The sequence below is a fragment of the Physeter macrocephalus genome, chromosome 10 (assembly GCF_002837175.3).
Source record: "Physeter macrocephalus isolate SW-GA chromosome 10, ASM283717v5, whole genome shotgun sequence".
NCBI lineage: Eukaryota > Metazoa > Chordata > Mammalia > Artiodactyla > Physeteridae > Physeter > Physeter macrocephalus.
The window spans coordinates 1,932,712-1,941,765 of record NC_041223.1 but is presented as its reverse complement, the minus strand read 5'-3'; the positions used below and the strand labels follow the sequence as shown (position 1 = coordinate 1,941,765).

At 45.4% G+C, this 9,054-nt stretch overlaps 1 long non-coding RNA gene across 1 annotated transcript; it reads right to left on the bottom strand.

Moving 5' to 3' along the window:
* Window positions 1-4,583: 4,583 nt before the first annotated feature.
* On the bottom strand, window positions 4,584-8,918 carry LOC114487021 (uncharacterized). The gene is made up of 3 exons (XR_003681588.2): window positions 8,813-8,918; window positions 7,420-7,879; window positions 4,584-5,174 (listed from the first exon to the last, which is right to left on the bottom strand). It is a non-coding gene; the product is annotated as an uncharacterized lncRNA (long non-coding RNA).
* Window positions 8,919-9,054: the final 136 nt, after the last annotated feature.

The window sequence follows — 9,054 nt, the reverse complement described above, 5'->3', positions numbered from 1 at the left end:
TCTAAAATTTATTTTTAAAAGATAGTATTATTGTGTAATAATATAATCCAATTATTTACATAGTTATGTTTTGTCTTGGTAACTACCTTAAAAAATAAATATGTATCAATATCTGTGCCTTATTTTAAAAAATATAAAACTGGTAAAAATATTGGGCAGAAAAATTTATCTGTGCAGTCTTGTAATTATTCTATACATCACAGAGAGAGAAAATAAAATCTTGTTCCCTAAAATTTCTTTAAGGTTAGTGCGTTTTCTATACCAAGAAGAGAAAACGATGTCAATGTAAAGGTTTCCCATTTAGGGAACACTGCATCTATATGATTGCAGGATTGCAGTTCATTCATTTTTCACAATTCTGAGGCATCATGTCAATTATTTAGACAAGAAAACTGGGTTTCAGAAAGAGAATTGGGCATTAGTGGCCAACAGTAGTTTGACATTCAAAGAGGGGTCTGTGTGACTCTGAGCCCGTGGTCTCCATCACACCGGGTTACGATTGCAAAGAGAGGTACAGACCACCTGCACGGGTCCAGCGGGAGGAGGGGCCTGCAGTTGTGGTCAGCGGGGAGCACTTCTGTGAGGGCGTGGGCCTGGGTCTGGAAGTCGATGGTACTGAAGACAGGCCACATTGTGCCCCAGTAATAACTGGGCCCAAATTTCAGCGCTTAACGCCCACTGCAGGGCCCAGTGACTCTGCAGGGTCAGCCAGGGCTGAGACAGGCTGATCGATTTTACGGCACCTTCACCCCTACGTCGACTCAGTCGCTGCAGCCAGGGAAGACGGAGCTGGGTGGTCACTCACTGGGTCTTCCACCCAGAAGAGACATACTTTGCGTCTACACCATTTCATTGACCAAAACCAGTCAAGTGGCCATAGCTGACATCACACGTGCGAGGTGACCTTCTGTGTGCTTAGGAGAGGGACATCGAAACCAGTCCACAGAGCTAACGTCTAAGGGAGATGGTTAGGATTTCAACCGGTGGGTCTGAACGGGGCATTCCCAGTGGAGGGAGGAGGATGTGGAAGGCTGGTAGGCAGCGGGCAGAGGCGTGTTCGTAAGACGGGAGGCGGACAATCTGCTTGGAACCCACATGTGGAACAGTGGGAAACTGAGCTAAAAAACTGAACTGGGCTGAGTCACCTTGGGTGCTAGGGTTTTTTTAGGGTGAACAGAGACATGATCAGAGGCGTGTATTGGGAAGATGGGGACAGTTTGAACTGAGGAGAGGATGCATCAAAGAACCCAACAGGATGTACAGTCATAGAAAGAACTGCTAGGATGGGGGGCCCAGTAGGATATGGAAAATGAAAGAGGAGGAGGAAGAGTCAGAAACAACACTAAGACCAGGGCGACACGCCCCTAAGCCAGGCCTTCAGAGGAGCCATGTGATGGGAAGGGGGGAGGGGGGAGGGACTGGAAGCAAGACACCATGAATCCTGCAGATGGAAAACAGCTGCAAAGGTGGCTCAGTCATTTGGGAGAGGAGACAGGAGCACTTGTTTCCCCTAGACCTAGAAGTTTACAGTTTTACAGTATGTAACGTACCCCATTCAGCGTTGCAGTGAAAACAATTGTAGCACATATAGCCCAAACAAGAATACAGTCAGATAATTTTAATTCTTTAATTCTATGGCTTGAAACCCTCCCAAGGCTTACTGCGACATTCTGAGCAAAGAGAGGTTCTAATGCAGTGTCTTTTAATAATTAAAATATGCATAAAAAGTGAATATTTAATGATTTTTCTTTTTTTCCACATACATAAGCATGAATACTTCTGTACTGTTTTACTCCCATCCAAGTCTATTAAAAAAAAAAAAAAAGGTTTTCTGGACTTCCCTTTTTCTCATGTACCTCTTTATCCCCTGCAGTGCCAATATTCAAATCTAAACTGAAGACATTTCTATACCCATGGACGCTTGGAGAATACATTCACGTGCTTACTTTAACTTAAACCTTGTTAAAGGCTCCGGTAGGTGGGTTGTTCAGGTCACTGCCATCAAGAAGTTTATTTTTTGCTTGAGGAAACTGAGCCTCCGAGAGCTACAAGGACCCCGTTCACTGTCCTACAATTCGTGTAAGGGATGGATCTCACACCGGGTAATTTGACTGCTTCCCCAAAGCTGCCTTCTCATTCTAACACCTCTGATCACACGCATAAAACTGACTTCCATGCTAGTTCAGTGATATAATGGAACCAGCCTCACCCAGGAGAAAGGAGAGGTGTGACCGCAGATGCGTGACACTGGAAAAGTCACAGTCTCAAGGTCAGAAAGGACCTAAACAGTCATCTGAGCCAGCGATGATCAGCCCTGACTCTCAGAACCACTGAGGGAGACTTCAGATATACAGACTCCTGGACTCCGCATCCTGGTTCTGTGTCTGGGATTCGGCTGAGGACACACATAGGTTTAAAAAGTCCTCTGAAACGTGAACACTGAGTTGATAGTCGATGACTCTTATTGTTTGTTTTCAAGGTATAATAATAGTAGGGGAATATCTATTTTAACAGTCCTAGTCTTCTGAAGATACATCTGAAACACTAATGGAACAACACAATGTCTGGTTTTTGTTTTAAAGTAATCCTGGGATGAGGGAAGTAAGAGGGCAGCGGGTCCATGAAGCAGGCCTGCGGTAACTGCTGGAGCTGGGTGACAAGTGGGGACGGAGGAGGGGTTTCTTATTATGCCTGCATGTTATCACTGAGATGCTTCTATATGACAGAGGTTGCCTGTGTCTTGTACCGTGTGCGCTCACCTACATCTTTGTGCTATTGCTGAAGTTCACTCACCCACGCACGCCAAAATGTGGAAATGGTTCCACTGAAATAGGGCATTTGGAATATAGAGAAGTGAGCGAGTGGCTAGAAGTAAGTGTTCTCAGATACGGTTTTTTCCCCCCAAACCAGGGACTATTTTCTGGATCCACTCTTTGATACTACTCTTTTCCCTCCGTTTTCACTCCATTCCCAGGTAACTTGTAACATTTCCACTTTGACCTTTTACCCTATAGTTTCCCTACTTTGTGTCCAGGTGTGGATTTAGTCTCATTCATCCTGCTCCACGTTTGAAAGCACTTTTAATCTGAAGGCTCCTGTTTCTCATATTCTGGAAAATTCCCAGCTTTTATTGCTTTAATTATGCTTCTCTGCCATTCCCTCTGTTCCCCTGGAATTCTGATAAGACTGACCTCTCCCAGACTATTGTTCTTGTCTCTCACAGACCAGACTATTATTTTTTAAAATCTTTCTTTCCATTCTACTTTCCTGAGGTGTTTCTCAGCACTCTTCTTCCTTCTATTGCATTTTTTATGTCAACCCCTAAATGGATCATTTCTAGAATTTCCAATTGGTTCTTTAAAAATACATTCTTGTTTTATTTCTGTGAGTTCTTTATTTCACAATTTCTGATCCCTTTTTATGGATTTATTCCATCATACATTCCCTTAAGGTCCCTAAACATTTAAAGCTTTTTCTAGACTGTTCTATGACTTTTATTTTGTCTGGAGTGAGTTCATCTTTAGATTGCTGCTTTTGATGGTCCTTTAGCATTCGGTTTACACGTGGGTATTGGCATTTTGGGTTTGTCAGCTCATCCTAGGTGGGGGACTCTCTCCCATGGTCTCTCTTGCTGTGCCCCTTTGCTCACCCCTGCCTCTGGCTAACGAAGGCCTTGACCTGGTCCACTGGGGGCCCTGCTCCTGGAGCGAGTCGTGTTATCTTGACCGGAGGCATCCCAGATGTAGCCACCACTGCAGGGCTCAGCTCAGCTCCAGGCCAGAGGCTGTATCAAGGTTTTCTCTCCTCCCCGTGAGCACTTCGGTGCCCACGACCCGACAGGAGCCCAGCTTCTGGCAGCACCCGCCTGGTTTGGGCCCCTGGGTTTGTCAGGATGGCTCCTCCGGCCCCTCTCACCACTGTGCACTGTGTCTGGACACCGATCCTCAGAGATGGTCACGTTGTTTCAAGAGCCCTCTAAACTTACATTTTCCCCTTCTTTTTTCGTCTATCACTCGTGTATATCTAGAGCAGGTATAAGTGTGTGGCACGGGAGCCTCAGAGCACAGACTTACAACACCATCACGACAGGAGCCTTAGCCAAGCTTTTCACTTCTCATGGAATTATTGCAAACGTCAGCGGCACTTTCAAAAATGCGTAAGTTGCACTGCATTTCCAAAAGCAAACACCTGAAATGTGGTATTTCGGATTTCCAGAGATGCTGGTGGATGAAGAAGAGATTCGGCTTGGGGGAAGTCTGGGGATGTCCCAGTCCTGGGTTTCCCACGGACAAGACACTTGTCAACACTTTCTTCTCTGGTTTCTCTTATTTTTACTGCTGGCAAAGCATTTAACAGTACATGTTCCCTTCATTTGGTATGTTTTTATTTGTTTAAGTACAATTTAATGGGAGTTTGCATTTAAAAATGTTTCCAGGAAAAAATTATGCATATGCCATACCTCAGCATATATTATATATCACACAATTATATAAAATTTATATGCTTATATTTATATAAATAATATAATGTATTACAAATATTGTGTGTATATATATATATATATATATATAAATACCCATTTTCTAGCAAGAAAGGGCATGAGACACAGAGAATAATAGTTGATATATTTGTACCATTTGTCTTCTTAGGTCTATTAAGTTCCTGATCTTTTTCCTGATTCTTTCTATTTTCCAGAGTCTGTGAAAATTGGGCCGGGAGTCAGGTTTATTACATTTAGTTCCTCTTAGAACCTGGTTTCCATAATGATGCCTACATTTTTTTGCTTTTGTTTTATCAGTGACAGCCAGTTGACAGAGTCCTATAAAGGCCGCTCAGGAGCTCGAGCCCTCAATTTCAGGAATGAGGGAGGCACTTTCCTCAACTAGCCCCAGTTTTGGGGACTCCTGTCAAGAGAAAAGAGAAAGGCTGATGGAAAACTCCCAAGGCCTCCACGCTGAGGAAACTGCCCTTGTGAAGACCCCTCACTTGAGCAGCGGCCCACCGGGAGCTGCCGGCAGCTGTGGACGCTGTGTGCTAGTGGCCCCTCAGCACACCATGCTCACCCAGTTGGGGTGATGTGTCTGACACCCACTGCACGCAAAGCTCTGTGCGACACTCAGCACTGGGAGTGGAGACAGGGTCAAAAATCAAGAGATGGGTCCAGACACCAGGGGCTGCGGACAAAAACAAGGTTCATGAAGCAGCTTTCCAACACACCGCAAGGGGAGTGAGCAATGTTCACGGGCTGTAATTCTCCCTCTAACACACACACACACACACACACACACACACACACACTTAACACAGGGACACTCGCAACACATATGGACACACACATACAGACACACATGGGCTATTTTCTTTGTATTCAGTGTAAATATCCTATTTAACTGTTTTAGATTTGGCTTTTCCCCAGCATTACCTTAGGTTATAAAATGCTAGAGAACACATTTAACCACAGAAGTCTTTCTGCATTAGTGATATTTTTTAAACAAGTAAGATTAATTTCCTATTTTAAGGGCTTTTTTATATCTCTTCTTTCTCTGAAATCTTGTTTCCTGAGAATTCTATTAGGTAACCTAAAATTTAACTAAGTATCAGGAACATTGGAAAATAATGAAGAAGAGTTTAAAGATACATTTCTCCATTTATCCAATAAAGTAGCACATACCCTACTTATTTCTTGAGACTGTATCCTCTCGAATTTCTTTTTTTTTAACTAAATTAGCCACACTGACCTTTTTAGTCATGGGTTAGGCAAAGGAAGAGTTTGGTTATTTAACTTTCTAGATTAGCTAACTAAATTAACTTTCACTTGCTTAGGCTACTGAGGAAGGTAGTCTACCCTAGAAATTCTTCAATTTGAACCTTTATTATATCCCTTTAATTTTTGTTTAAAGACCATCCTCTGAATTGATATAGCTAATAAAAAGCTTATAAGATGCTTTGTACAATTACAGGATAAAATATTTTAAAATTTGTTTAATTTACTGAAATATGAAATCTATTGGCAGCTAGAAAATGACCTATAGGTCATTAAATATAGCTAATATAGTTAAATATTGTTAATATATTTGTGCCATTTTTTTCTTCTGAGATGGATTAAGCTCCTGATCTTTTCCCTGACATTTTCTATTTTCCAGAGCCTGTGAAAACTGCAGCAGGAATAAGTTATTCCATTTGGTTGGTCTCAGAAGCTGGTTTTCATAATGTTTCAAAAAATATTTTTAAATGTTCAAAGCTTAACCAGAATTTAAAATTTTTCATTATTTATTTGTTCTTATATATTTATCCCCATTACCTGATACTGCAAGGTTTTAAGTAGGTTTAAGTTTTAGAGATATTTAGAACTATTTGTAGATCAGTGCTGACTTAAATAGGAGCTCTTAATAGTGTAGCTAAAAATAAAATACTTAAAAAAAGCAAACCAAAAGGTAAATATATACACTGCAAAATAAATTTTTTAAAATGGGTACTCAGATTTAAAAATCTGATTTAAACCTCACCCAATGAAGATTTGTTTACCTTCGGTCTGGTCTCTCACCCCACAACTTAGTTCCTCTGTCTACACGGCAGGTTTAATAAAAAAATCCCATGTGACTTGTTACACAGCATTTCTTGAATAGCACTTAACTATGATTTCTGAAATGTATCACAACTCAGCAGTGCCATGAGAACAGAAGATGGATAGCACGTGTACTTACAAAATTAACATATGGCTCAGTATATTTCTTACAATTAGTAGAAGAATTTGTTAGCTTGAAGGTTTTCATGGCCTAAATATACAAGTTCTAAGAGTCTTCATGATTTAATAATCATACGTATTCTATGGGTCTCACCTTGCTTTTAAAACTTTGTCAAGAAACTAATGTTGGGGCTTCCCTGGTGGCGCAGTGGTTGAGTCCGCCTGCCGATGCAGGGGACACGGGTTCGTGCCCCGGTCCGCGAAGATCCCACATGCCGCGGAGCGGCTGGGCCCGTGAGCCATGGCCGCTGGGCCTGCGCGTCCGGAGCCTGTGCTCCGCAACCGGAGAGGCCACAACAGTGAGAGGCCCGCGTACCGCAAAAAAAAAAAAGAAACTAATGCTGGTTGGGACCTACTGTGAATTGTATACTCATACACCACTCACACATAATACCAATGGGGATTTTTAATGAGTCAGAAAACCAATAATAACTAACACTGATTTAGAGCCTTCTACATGTCCTGCATCAAACTGTAGGCATTTCATGTATGCTACACGTTTATTATAAAAACAACACTGCAGGGAGCCCATATTTATTTTCTAGCAATATTAAATTTTCTACACGTACTTACTTCTGACACCAGCAAACTAATTGCCCGCTTTGCAAACCAATTCTTTGCTCTAAGAGCCAAGTCATTCTTGCTAATAGCATAGTCAGGAATAAAGTTCTTACTGTTACAATTCAGCTGACACTATAGCTGATGACCCACATGGCATGTGTGGAACTTAGCTGGACAGTTCTGAGCTGTATGGACACGGTGGTGTTCTCCGCAACAAACAAACACAATCCCAAAGCAAAAAACAACTTGAGTCTATAAAGAAGCGCAGGAACTAAAAAGCATAAAGGAACAGAATGTCAGAACACGGATGTGTCGTTTATATACATATGCTTTTCCGCAAGTCACCACATTTTAATTTTGAGAAAGGAGGCTAGAGATCTATTGAAGAATTCATTCCCCCATGGCACCGGTTCAACCCCGCAGGCTTCTCTGCTGAAAAGCCTCCTTATGAAGCTGAACTGTACTAGTGCCGCAGAAAAGAGAGCTGAAGACAGAACCCAGCAGGGCTGGTAGAATTCTCGTCTTTCCCAGAAGAGAAGAAATCCAATTGGTGGAGGGAAAAATCATCTCACACTGTAAAAGACAATGACAAAACTAAAGAGGCTTTGTCAAACGCAGCTCACTGTTTTCATCACTTAGCTGTGGTATTTCAGAGATGAAGGTTTTTGTTGCACCACATCACAGATAACACAGGAGATTGACTTCACCTGGCCCAGCACGGGGGAAATGTCTGCTGGCAGGTGTTCTGCAGCCAAATTTTTTTTTTTTTTGGCGGGGGGTGTTGGGGGGGAGAGGCAATTAAAGAGAAAACACCTAATGAAATAAATACTCCTAAAATGGACGAAACTTGCTGCTGAAAGGAATGTTAGGTCTGCAGAGGCACCGGGACACTCGGAGGCTCTAGTGCTGTGGAAAGGCAGCATCTCCCCGCGCCCGGGGACACCTCGAGGGACCCCGTCACCTACGGCTGCAACCTGGTGCTGCGAGAAGGCGTGTTTTCTGATCCACACGCAGCCAGGAGGCCGCTCCGACCGGACACCGTGGGGCCAACACCCGCAGCACCACGACAGACGCGCCCCCCCTCGGGAGGAAGGCCCAGCAGACGGGAGTCACCCCGGAGCCCGCAGGGGAACTGGGCGCTGCGGGGCCCCGTGCGATCAGCGCCCAGAGGAGCTCTGCGAGTCCCAGCCCTGCGGCCTCCACGGCCCAGCGCGCCCAGCCGAACCTGGCCCGGTCGTCTGACCCGGCAGCGCCCGTCCGAACTCCGCCCACTAGCTGGATCCGATACCGCCCGTCCCCACACGGTACCATACGAAACCAGCCCGCCCGTCTGAACCCACCGTCCGAACCTGGCCCACCAGTCGGACCGGTACCGCCCATCCGAACCCCGCCCACCGGTCGGACCTGGTGCCGCCCGTCTGAACCCGGTACCGTCCGAACCCAGCCGCCCGCCCGTCTGACCCGGTACCGCCCGCTCGAACCCGATACGGTCCGAACCTGGCTCACCAGTCGGACCCGGTACCGACCGTCGGAACCCAGCCCCGCCCGGCGACCGGCGCGGCGCGCAGGCGGGCGCAGCATCACCTAGCGGAGGCCGGAGGTGCGGGCGCGGGCGCGCGGGCGCGGGGGCGCGCACGGCGGGCGGGGCGGCGGCGCGTGCGGGCGGGCGCTCTGGGCGCACACCGGCCGGCGGGCTGACGCGGGGCGGGCAGGCGGCTGAGGCGGGGGGCGCGGCCGGCCGAGGCGGC